The 12,389-nt window shown below is 39.8% G+C and overlaps 1 protein-coding gene across 9 annotated transcripts in view; it reads left to right on the top strand.

Annotated features, from left to right (window-relative positions):
* The first annotated feature begins 3,083 nt into the window (after positions 1-3,083).
* LOC135712402 (voltage-dependent calcium channel type A subunit alpha-1-like) overlaps positions 3,084-12,389 on the top strand; it is a 160,820-nt gene continuing 151,514 nt past the window's right edge. For all 9 annotated transcript variants that reach the window (XM_065235394.1, XM_065235393.1, XM_065235395.1 and 6 more), the window contains exon 1: positions 3,084-4,227. The gene's annotated coding sequence lies outside the window, so the exon portion shown is untranslated. The remainder of the gene's footprint in view (positions 4,228-12,389) is intronic.

Raw genomic sequence — 12,389 nt, 5'->3', positions numbered from 1 at the left:
GCTACCAGCACATATATGGGCATATACTGGCTGTCATCATCCGACACGTGGAAGCGTGAGGTAGGAGCTTGTGAAGACCAACATAGCGCTCTTTCCCCTGTGGTCCTCACCATTTTGGGGTTCTACTTCTTCAACCGGTGTTAAAAACAGCACTCTCGCCTTTCCTTCCTCACACAGCAGCGGAAACCCTAAAAAACCCCGAAATACACACTAACTGCTCCAACTAGAGGGATCTCAGCAGAGAAAAAAAATGGACTTCGTCCACTTTACATCACCAATCGCTCGCGACACAATGGCTTTAGTTCGCCAGTGCAGTCTGCGCCAGCATCTCACCGACAGAATCAACTCGAGACCAACGTCTAATAGCGACGCACTGTAATTTGGCATGTCTGCCTAAATATGAACGGACCACAAGGCACCATAACCTTTTTTGCGGTAGCAGTGCATTCTGGCGGTCAATGAGGTTACTTTTCACTCCACCTAGTAGAGATCTTAAAATATATCTTATTCATGTAAATCGATCGTAATTGATGAGTTAAGAACCCATAGTTCTGTGCTACGTTTTTAAAATAGAACTCGACTACGTGCTACCTCTTCCACTGCCAAAACTTTAGCGCTGTGGTTACTGGGTAGGTTGTGTATGCTTCTAGAATGCCGTAAAACGGGGTATCTTTAATAATGCGGGTAACTTTGATAGTAAAATATAATGATTAAATTTACTCTCTGCGCTTTTCCGAATTAGACACTTTGGTTCCATATTGTAGCTAAGAGAATTTCCGTTGATATCGTTTGCAGTTTTTATATAGTACATGTTACATATATATTACAAACATATTAAAACACGATTTTCGAGTTTTTCGCCTGTTTGAAAAAAAAAAAACACTCAAACCATTACTTATGAAATGTTTTTCCTAAACAGTCATCACAAATTCAATGTTGTTTTTTTATTGCTTATGATGTATTCTGACTATATACTCATGCAAAGTTTCATATTTCAAGAAATAAATTGCTTAACATTCAAAGTGTTTTTATGTTACTTCATACACGAAGTTAACGATTTTCAGAGTTGGTTGGAAATGCTAACATGAAGCTTTAGTGTGATTATTTATTAGCTAGAGAATGATCTTTAGAACGGAACTATCCACCTACCCTCTTCTAAAGATCATTCTCTAGCTAATAAATCATCACACTAAAGCTTCATGTTAGCATTTCCAACCAACTCTGAAAATCGTTAACTTCGCGTATGAAGTAACATAAAAAACACTTTGAATGTAACAACTCAAGGCGGGAGTAGCCGTCAACAATGCTGATGATGGTACAGCACGCAACAACCACCCTACTGCTTTCTCTCTGAGATGATCACGTTGGTCATGACGAGAGGAGCAACAAAATAGTTGGGTAAAGAAGAACTGCATTATAACACACCATCGACTGGAAATGCTCTCGCAACGTGGGGCTTTAGGTAGTGATGAAAACGTCGCTAGAACTATTCCACAGCCGCAGTCAGTTTATGAGCAAAAAGAGGGACGCACATTTTTGCCTGTAGACTTGGAGACATACTTCAAGTCTCCGCGTACATCGTACGGGTTAGGCAAAAATGTGCGTCTATCTTAAAAAAAAAAACTGTCGCATTAATGGCCCTTCGCTCATTTTCAACTTCTATTCAATTTTCATACTGCCGTACTCTAACGGAACTATCCACCTACCCCTCTTCTAAAGATCATTCTCTAGCTAATAAATCATCACACTAAAGCTTCATGTTAGCATTTCCAACCAACTCTGGAAATTGCTTAAGTTTCCCCTCTTTCCTTTCTACATTCATCAAGCATTATCAAAGTTGCCCCAAATCAAAAAACTGATGTTCGATCACAAAACTAAAAAAAATAGTGCAAATGCTTAATTTCCGTCAAACATATTACTCATGAATTAACTCTAGGATCCTCAGTACTTAAAAAAAATAACAATTGAAAAACATGCATTGCTTTAAAAATATTTAGAATATACTTTGAAAAACTATCAATGTTACCCCGTTTTACGGTACTGCTTTCTTAACTAATGTATATCGATTTCATGATTTTGTTTATATCCCTAATAGTACGCTAATCTCAAATCGGTTGTAATAACTTCCATAGGACTTATTTCAGTAATAGACAAACTGCTGCAATTTTTCGTAATGGAAGTGTGCTACGTTGCTAAGGCCGTCGTCCAAATCGCGGTAGATCTAGTATATCATTTGATCAGAACTCCAAAACCACCAGCGGCACCGGTGGTGTAGTGATAAGCATGATTGCCCTTCACCCAAAGGACCTGGGTTTAATCCCTGTCGGCGCCGCCGGGATTTTCTGAGGCATAGAAGTTTAGAATTCCATAGTTAAACGTTGGGAGTCTCTCCGGAATTCATTTGATATTTTTTTTCTCAGCATTCCAAGATTGCTCTGCAGTACGTTCTAAAGTTTATCTTCAGAGATCTCTCGGAATTCACGTTACAATTATCTTCGAGTTCTTCAAAAATCTCACACAGATTTGAATTTATCTCCATAGTTCGCTTGGAACATTTCACTGCATTCCACTTCTCCATCAATAAATATGACATCACAAATGTGTTAACCTTTCATAAAATTCCCTGCGCTGGCAACCTTTCCGTGGCGAGGTCAAATCTCTCGTGGTTGTTCTTGAGTCAAGTCCACACACAGCACACAAAGAATTGCCCTGTTATGCTTCCAAGTCAAGTCTAGCGATAGCTCTGGCAGAAAGAGAGCGACAGCATTCTCCCTCCCCCACGCACCCTTCCAATCATCGATAATACAAGCAACCCCGGCAGCAACAGTGGTCCTACCCCACAGCGAACGGTGTGTGGCGTAGGGCCATCACCGACCGACCACCGGTATGTGTGTGGGATTTCTCCGCCAACTCTCGTCTATGGTCGTCCCACTCGCGCTCACGGCCACGTGTGCTGGCAGGCTGACTGGCTGGTTGGAAAATTCTCACACTTTTCCTGCAGCGACAAGGAATCCCAGTCGCAGCAGAGAGCGCGAGTGCTGCTCTAGAGCTAGGAGGAGTGAAAACCAGAACGGCAGCAGCAAGCAGGAACACGGCACACATCGGAAAATGCAGAATTGATTTTACTCGGAACGGTCGATCCTGCAGCAGTGAGTAGTGAAGAAAAATTTTCCTGTCCCAGTGTAGCCGAAATCTGGAGGAGAATTCGTACAAACGGGACCGGAAGCGGAAAGGTATCGATCGTGATCGAGTAGAACGGGCTAGGACGGGTAGAAAATTAGGATTTCGCTGCCAAAAAAAAGTCTCGCGAAGCTCTGCAGAAGGAGGAAAAAAAGCGCAAGGGATCCTCCAGAACGTTTCGCGAAGTGAGGAAAAATTCTTCCAAGCAGTACAAGTTCTTCACGGTGGATGAGAGCTATAAACGTAACTTAATCGGTTGTGCAGTGTAAAGTTGGCTTTACTTGGATAGGATCATTGCTGGGAAAAGTGAAAAGTGCGAAAAGGATCCGCAGAATCGAATAGAAAAAAGATCCAGGGAAAATTATCAAATTTTCAAAGAATTTTCCCATTCCCAGCACACAACGGCGGGGTGTGAGAGTGTATGTGTGAAAATCTGCGACAGTGTGAGTGAGTGTGTCCTACAAAATAAGTATATGCTGCCGTGTTCGAGTCCTTTCCGTTTGAATTGGGCTGATTTGTCTGTGTGGCGAAGGCAAACCAGCAGCAGCAGCAGCAGCAAAGAGCACGAGAGCAGAAAGGTTATGTGCTAATAAAATAGGAGCAATCGGGTGCCCTCGAGTTGTGGGAAGCACGGGGGAAGATACCAAATAGAGAGGAAAAAATATCAGAAAAGTGGCAGCCGCACCAGAAGAACGCAGCACCTTAGGAGAGCGAGTAAAGGATTAAGAATTAATTTCCGTTGGCCGCTCGCCAGCAGCAGGAGGATATTTTGAGTCCGACCATCGACGGCAGGGGCAGCTGGCCTGGAGCTTAGCAAAAACGTGCGGAATTCCAAATTGCTGGTGTTGATGACAATAATAATCGCCATGACAGGAGCCACCTCTACCGTTCTCTTCATCAGCTATGGATCAAATTAGTTCAGTGGAACGGCACCGGATAACTTGTATCGACTTCGTTTCATCTCCAGTAGCAGTGGCTGCGTTAACGGCGTGCGGCCTCCAGCTTCTATCATCGGCCGCTGGTAGATGAATGTATTTGTGGTTTAAGGTAATTTTATCGTTCCAATTATTTTTCTTACTGAGTGTGAGGATGGGTTATCAGATCGTATGTACATGTTGCTGCGGGGACAGGATGAAGTGGGAAAAGTAACTTGAAACGTGTACGGAACCCTGATATGAGTATACAGGGCGATGATGATTAATGGATCTCGAATAGGGATCTCCTTGTTGTTTCCTTTGAAGCGTTTCGTATCATTACCACCAATAAAGAAGCTGCAGGTCAGTGATTATCTGTTGAACGTGTCATCAGCATCTGGGCTTTGCTCGTGTCCGGGAGATCTAATCAAGCGATTCTAGGGCAGATGGTATGTGGCTATTGAGGTTGGTTAGTTTCATTGCTCTTGAGAAAAGCATTTTGATGAATAAATGCAGGAAAAACGAGATGGATTGGACTTTGGATTAAAAATCAACATTTTCTCATAATTCTTCTGCCAAAACTAGTTTTCAATTTCCTCATAGCTTCGATATTCAAGAGGAAGATTTAATAATACTTCAATGAAATTTTGAGGGATCGTATTACTAATCTTTTACATATACAACTTAACTTTTTTTTTATCCTGCACCAAGGTGCTGGTTTTTATGAATACAGAATTGGCCCATCTTATTTTATATCTGCTTCATAGTCCACGGTGTCTCTGAGCTTGAGCTTGAGCTTGAGCTTGATTGACCGCCCACGGTTGCTACTCTGTTATTGCCAGATCAGCTGTAATTACACAGAGAACCAATAGACGATGCTTGGGACTAGCAATCATCCTCAATGTGTAAAAACTGGTGATCTTAAATTAGGCAATACCAGCACCGGCCGCCCCCGAACACAGGTCAAGAAAGGAATGGGAAGGATTGTGTTGACGTGACACTCGCTTTGATGGAAGCCGAGAACACCTCTGCACTTCCACGAGGAATCACTGGGATGTTGGATAAGAGGGTTGGGTTTGCAGCAGGGTTCGTTTTGGTAAACGATAAGCTGAATTGATGTCCTAACGATCATATAACGCGAAGGAGCTTGGGACTAAACCCACGGTCTTCTGCTCAGTAAGCAAAAACGTTTGCCACTAGGCAGACGAGCACCTTTTTAATCACCGAATTGCTGTTATTGCCATGTTGTCATATTAACAAATAAAACGATTGACGAATCTTGAATGTGGATGGGCCTGAGATTAGACTCATGATGTTCTGCTCAGTAAGCAAAAACGGTTGCTTTAAGGCCACCGAGCCCCTCATATCACATAATACCGTTGCTCAAATTTGTGTATCCATTTCGCAAAATACACGATACACAAGCGATTTTACCATAAATCTCTTTGATATGTAAGGACCTGGGACCGCGTTTTTCTGCTCAGTAAGCAGGCCACTGTAACCGACGATCTTTCAAATCCGAAAACTAAAAACTACGAAAAAGTACTTAGGCCTTCATTAAGTTCCACTTTCACGCGACGTTCAATGTTTCAATTTGCTCTTTCCGTATTGTTCAGGCTATAAATAGGCCCTTTTCAAAAGTTACACGAGAAATACGCACAATCGTCGCCTACCTCGCAAAACTGGTTCCAAACGGCAACAAAGGCATAAGCAGCGATGGATTGTTGAACATTGCTGGCTCCGGTGGTGTAGCGCACAGCAAAACAAAATGTAATTCAAGCTGATGTATGAAATAATGATGTAATTGTAATTTTGTAATTTATCAGCACACACCCTGGTCAACCACTGTAAACCAATCTGCCGTTAAGCGAGTGTGTACCTACTGAAACCTGGCCGTAGGCCTATGTTAGACCGTATAGCATAACGACCTTCTTCCACTAGCAGGCCTGTTTCTATTTGCACAGACAGCCCACTAGTTTCCGATACATTTATAGGGGATAGTAGAAGATTAAAAGAATGGAGAAGAGTTATAGAGGTTTTTTTGTTGTTGTTTTGCTGAAAAGAGAGAAACAGAACTATACGAAATTACACCTGCTGAAAAAAAGATAAGTCTATTATTTTGGCTAGTGATCGTTTGGATTTGGGTCACCCCACGTTGTGTTTAGGTTAGTATTAATAAATAATACTATATAAATAGTCATATAAATCACCACAGCTCATTATCTTCAGCGTTATCGGTTTTTGTTTCTGGATCTTTAGTTGCCTCTGTGGTATACTTACTTGCGGCATACTATTTTGGGAGTGTATATGAGCGAGTACCATGTACGGTAGCTCATCTCTCATCGTGATGGTGGGACATAGTAGACAAATTAGAGAGAAAACAAGGAGGTATTAGTATTAAGTATATGTAAACAAACAAAACAAAAGAAGAGAAGAGGAAAGAAGAGCAGAAAAATAAAAAGGGGATAAAGTAGATAACAAAGAAAAGAAACGTAGGCAGATTATTAGAAAAGCCATTATCCGAGACCTCAATCAAATGTCACTCCCGCCGAGATCCCAGCGAAACCCTCCCCGCCGAGACCCGCACAGCCAAGCTCGGTAGAAAAAACTAAGTGTGTTGATAGAATAGTAGGAAAATAAATAAAACTACTTTATGACTCAAAGTGCAATGAATGAGCGTTAATTTCGGAATCATTTCAGTGTTGGAGCTATGTTAGTTTTGATCCGTAATCAGCCCTGCCGACCCCTCCAACATTAGTTGCAGGCAGTGGTTGTTAGATAATGCGGCACTGTAACTACTACTATTTTAGAGGTATGATTCGCCAAGTTTATACAACTCAATGTTTCAATTGAGGCAAACTATCTATCTTACAATTACAAAAGCAAACCTAAACTTACAATTATATGCAAATGCAAAATGAAACTTGACAAATCATCGTCAATCCCCTTATTCCAGGGCAGGGCCTGACGATTTGAATCTAATTTTGATCAGTGAACGGGCACCATATGGTACATTTTCTCACCATGAACCTATCATTTCCAGCCTATCTGAACTATTTAATAAATGGAAGCCATAACATGGGTTACGCTCCTCCTAAGTGGGCCCTCTGCATCCTGTATCTGTCTTATTTCAAATACAAAATGCCAATGGTATGAATGTATCTATATATATAACTTGGAAATGACGTACAATCAAATAAACCCGTAACCCACTCACTTGGTCAGGCTTCAGAATCGTCCAGTGGGCATTGCGCTCTACACTCCAAGTTCCCTTTTTTCAAATTTACCGCAAATTTGATATTTTACCCATTGAGTGTTGATTAGTCACAATGAAACATTGTGACAGAAGTTGAGGTTACTAGTGTATTAAATAAGCTAGGTCCTATTTAGGATTATATCTGAAAAATCCAAATCTGGCCAACGCCCACCCTAAACCTAAACCTGTTCTAATCCACCTGAAATGACTGCTTCATAGTCCACGGCGTCTCTGGAAAAAAACTAAATTAAAAAAAAAAATCAGTATCGCCGAAACACCCACCAAACCAAAGCTTAGGGTAACTCCTTTCATATGAGACTTGTATGGAAATGTTCTATCGGATCTTGAACAATCTATTAATTTTCGTATTTTTCAGTGTAAATCACGTCCACACGTTAATTTGAGATAGGGTTAAATACCTTCCTATTAAGCACAACCCGCACTTAGTCTTTCTTATTGAAATCAACTGAATTGAAATGTATTAATTGTTTGAAAATAAATAAAGAACGTAAAATGAACTTGGAAGTCAACCATGCCGCATTTAGATCGGAATGTTTGCTCTATAAAAGACTTTTTTATCAGAAGAAAAGCAGCTTGCGTTTCAATAAATAGCAGCCAAGTTCCAGGAATGTGAATCAATTCGATTTTTTATATTTGAATATTACGGGGTTGTCAACAAACTACGTAGCAATACGTCAGATTGTTGAGGAAAAACGTCCTCTTTTAGTTTTCTTATCTGAAACTCATATTGTAGAAACTGAAGCTTTTGATCCGTATAGTATTCCGGGATATATTGTTGCTGCTTGTTTATCACATTCTAGACACACTGGCAGTGTTGCTATTTATGTCAAAGGATCAGTTAAATTCAACCTTCGTACCAACGAAGTTATTGATGGCAACTGGTTCTTGGGCATTACAGTTGTACGTGGCATGAAGATGGGTAATTATGGTGTTTTGAATCATTCTCCCAGTTTTAGTGACCAGCGTTTTGTTGAAGTTTTAGAGAACTGGCTCGAGACATTCATTGATTCTAGTAAATTAAATATATTGGCTGGTGATCTTAAAATAAATTGACGTGATAACCATAATTCCAATCATTTGAAGCGTTTAGCTGAGTTTTGTAACAACTCAAGGCGGGAGTAGCCGTCAACAATGCTGATGATGGTACAGCACGCAACAACCACCCTACTGCTTTCTCTCTGAGATGATCACGTTGGTCATGACGAGAGGAGCAACACAATAGTTGGGTAAAGAAGAACTGCATTATAACACACCATCGACTGGAAATGCTCTCGCAACGTGGGGCTTTAGGTAGTGATGAAAACGTCGCTAGAACTATTCCACAGTCGCAGTCAGTTTATGAGCAACAAGAGGGACGCACATTTTTGCCTGTGGACTTGGAGACATACTTCAAGTCCCCGCGTACATCGTACGGGTTAGGCAAAAATGTGCGTCTATCTTGAAAAACTGTCGCATTAATGGCCCTTCGCTCATTTTCAACTTCTATTCAATTTTCATACTGCCGTACTCTAACGGAACTATCCACCTACTCTCTTGTAAAAAAGATCATTCTCTAGCTAATAAATTATCACACTAAAGCTTCATGTTAGCATTTCCAACCAACTCTGAGTTTTTTTATTTAAAGCAAACGGTAAATGAATATACGCGTTTTTTCAGGCACAGTAGAACCACGTTTATTCCAATTTTGATTCCATTTGTTCAGTTACGGATACTGATTTGAAAATAACCGATCATGAGACCTTAGTGATTAATGTCTTAGACCATGTTAACTATGACGATATTTTTGTAAAATTGAAGTGCTGGAGGAAATATTCGAAGCAAGCTGTTGCGAATCTTGTTGAGAGGAGCGTGGATTTTCCATTCGCGGCCGGTAGCCTAGATGAATCTACAGCTGTTCTTAATAACGCTTTGAAAACGTGTACCAATCAACTGGTAGCAAAAGTTTGTTTGTTTGAAGAACTCGAAGAGCTGGTACAATTTGGATCTTTTGCGTCTTAAACGGAAAAGGGACAAATGGTACAAAAAGTTTTGCAGATCATATAATGACAATCATTGGAATAGGTACACAATCGCGCGTAATAAGTATTCACAATCGATAAAGAAAGCTCGTTGTGAATATGTTCAAATGAAGATTGATCAGCAGCAAAACAACAGCAAAGAGTTATGGACATTTTTTAAATCTTTATTGAAACCTAGTAATTGAAAACCACGGTCCATAACTTTTAATGGCACGTTAGAACAGTCAGAACAAGTACTTGCAGCTAAGTTTAATGATACTTTTGTAGACAGTGTTTCATTGATTAATCAATCCATTGAATTGGTCGATGAACCGGACGAAATAAAACTGGCTGTTTTATTTCGTCAGCAGTTAATAGTAGTTGTAGATGTGAAGTTTTTCACCCAATTACACTGGATGAACTTAGAGTTATTTATTCTTTATTAGGAAAATCGGCTGGAGGAATCCTTAGTGGTCCCTATTCAAAAAGTTGCTGGAACGATTAAAGCCGAAGAGTTTCGTCCCATCAACATGTTGCACACTCAACGGCGCCGGTGGTGTAGTGGTAAGCGTGATTACCTCTCACCCCAGCAGGCCTGGGTTCAATACCAGTCGGCGCCGCCGGGATGTTCTAAGGCATAACATCTCTGATCACGCCTTCCTTCGGATGGGAAGTAAAGCCGTTGGTCCCCGGTTCATGAGTTGATGGGTCGATAGGTAGGGTCCAGGTGTGGGAGCTGCCTTCCTTGGCACGTCGGTAGCATTGGTGCTCAGCTCGGAAAACAAGATCGACGGAAAAAAACAAACCAAAGGAAAAAAAAATGTTGCACACTTTAGAGAAAATTTTAGAACTTGTTGTTAAAGGCCAGCTGTTGGAATATTTAAATAGTAATAGTTTGTTGATACCAGAACAATCGGGATATCGGGAAGGTCATTCTTGTGAATCCGCGTTGAATTTGGAATTGGCGAAGTGAAAAAATAACTTGGAGTGTAAAGATACGATTTTTGCTGTTTTTTTTTTGGATCTTGAACGCGCTTTTGAAACAATTTCTAGGCCCTTTTTGTTAAGATCAATCAAGCGCTTTGGAATTACGAGTACTGCATATAAATGGTTTGAAAGCTATTTGTCTGACAGAACTCAATGGACTGTTTTTAATGATTCTGTTTCCAGTCCCATGGGGAATAACCTTGGAGTGCCCCAGGGAAGTGTATTAGGGCCCCTGTTATTTATTATATAAATTAATGATAATGTGTTATTCATTGCAGCTAAGGATCTAGATGATCCCGTTTTACACTTGAAAGAAGATTTGCGTTCTCTAAGTAGATGGTTGAAGTATATGTAAGCAGTTGAAATTGAATACAAGTAAAACTAAATTTATGGTACTTTCGCGGAATCGAGTAAATGAGAACGTCTCTGTTGTAATTGATGATGAGACTATTGATCGCGTTCGGGATATTCAATATCTTGACGTGATTATTGATGACACACTTAAGTTCAACTCTCACATTGACAATGTCATCAAGAAAATTGCCAAAAAGTATGGAATTCTATGTCGACTGTCGACGATTTAACTACTGCCAGCAAAATACAGCTATTCAAATCAATCATCTCTCCTCATCTTGACTTTTGCCCTTCCATTTTATTTCATGCCAATGCAACAAAAATATCGAGATTACAGCGCTAGCAGAATAAAATAATGCGTTTGATTTTGAGATGTTATAGATTCACTTCCTCAACTTTGATGCTAGATGCCTTACAATGGTTGTCGGTGAAGCAAAGAATTGTATATTTTACTATGGTGTTCATTTTTTAAGCAGTTAACGGTTTACTGCCTCGATATTTGTGTGATCGAATTGAAAGAGGAAGTGACTTTCATAGATATAATACTAGAAACGCGGTTGAAATAAGAGCACCGCATTTCTTGACTTGTGTTTCACAAAATTCATTATATTATAAGGGAATAAATGTTTTCAATTCGATGCCTAAACATATCAAACGTTCAGCAACACTTACAGAATTTAAAAGACACTGCATTTCATACGTTAAAACTGTCTTTTGAATAGTTATCCAGTGATTTTTTATGAATTCATAAACTATGTATCTTGACGAAGTTATCTCTAACGGATTATTTTATATAGATAGCTATCTATAATCATATCATAACGACTTTTTTAAATAATTATTGTAGCACTGCAAAAACTATTTCTGTTCGCCACGATGGTGATGATGGATTTTTAATATTTGATTTCATGGAGCCTCACGCGCGTATTACGGATTTAGAGGACTTAATTTAACATTTGATAAAAAAAAGCAAATTTTGAAGCTTATTTGGAAGATACCTTGAGTTAGTAGTAAGTTTTCTGGCAAATGTTAGGGGTTCGTGAGCATTCCTGACATTGCTGAAAATTATGATAGCATCAGATTGCGGGGTTTCTAAGTAATAGGATGCTTTGTTGATTGTTCATTAACTTTTGATTGCTTGTAATACTTATGAATATTTTAGGTGGACAAAAAGGCCTGCTAAGAGGTGGACGCCTGAGCTTTTCCACATTTATATCGCTGTGAAGCACCTGTAAACTCTAGAAGGAATGTATATCTGTACTGGTTATATATCGATTTTGTTTGCTAACCTGGTAAAAATGACATACTTAATTATCTTAAAGTTAAATCGTCCAGCTCAATCCTTTGTAGGGGTAAGAGGTGGGACCATCATCATCATCATTAATCTAGCGTAGATTAGCACCAAACGGAATGTTATTATTACTGATGGCTTCCAAATTTATTTTCCTTCCCGTACGTACGGTAAGATTTGTTAAAGAGAAAAAATTGTTGGGATATTGTTAAAAGTCTAACACTGCTTCTTGATGCCAAACTTGGCCCACGGATTCTAAATTCGGCCTAACGCATTGAAACGCCAATGAATTCACTTCGGCCTATCGGATGAAGATAAAGTTTAATTCGGTTGGAGGCGCTGCATTTGTTTTTGAGAATATTGGGTGCAAACATTCATATTATGCGTTC

This window comes from Ochlerotatus camptorhynchus, unplaced genomic scaffold (assembly GCF_037179485.1).
Source record: "Ochlerotatus camptorhynchus isolate MF236.1 unplaced genomic scaffold, CSIRO-AGI_Acam_v1.1 ptg000478l, whole genome shotgun sequence".
NCBI classification, from domain to species: Eukaryota; Metazoa; Arthropoda; class Insecta; order Diptera; family Culicidae; genus Ochlerotatus; species Ochlerotatus camptorhynchus.
Note: the sequence above shows the minus strand (reverse complement) of the source record. Positions and strands in the feature narration are given on the sequence as shown.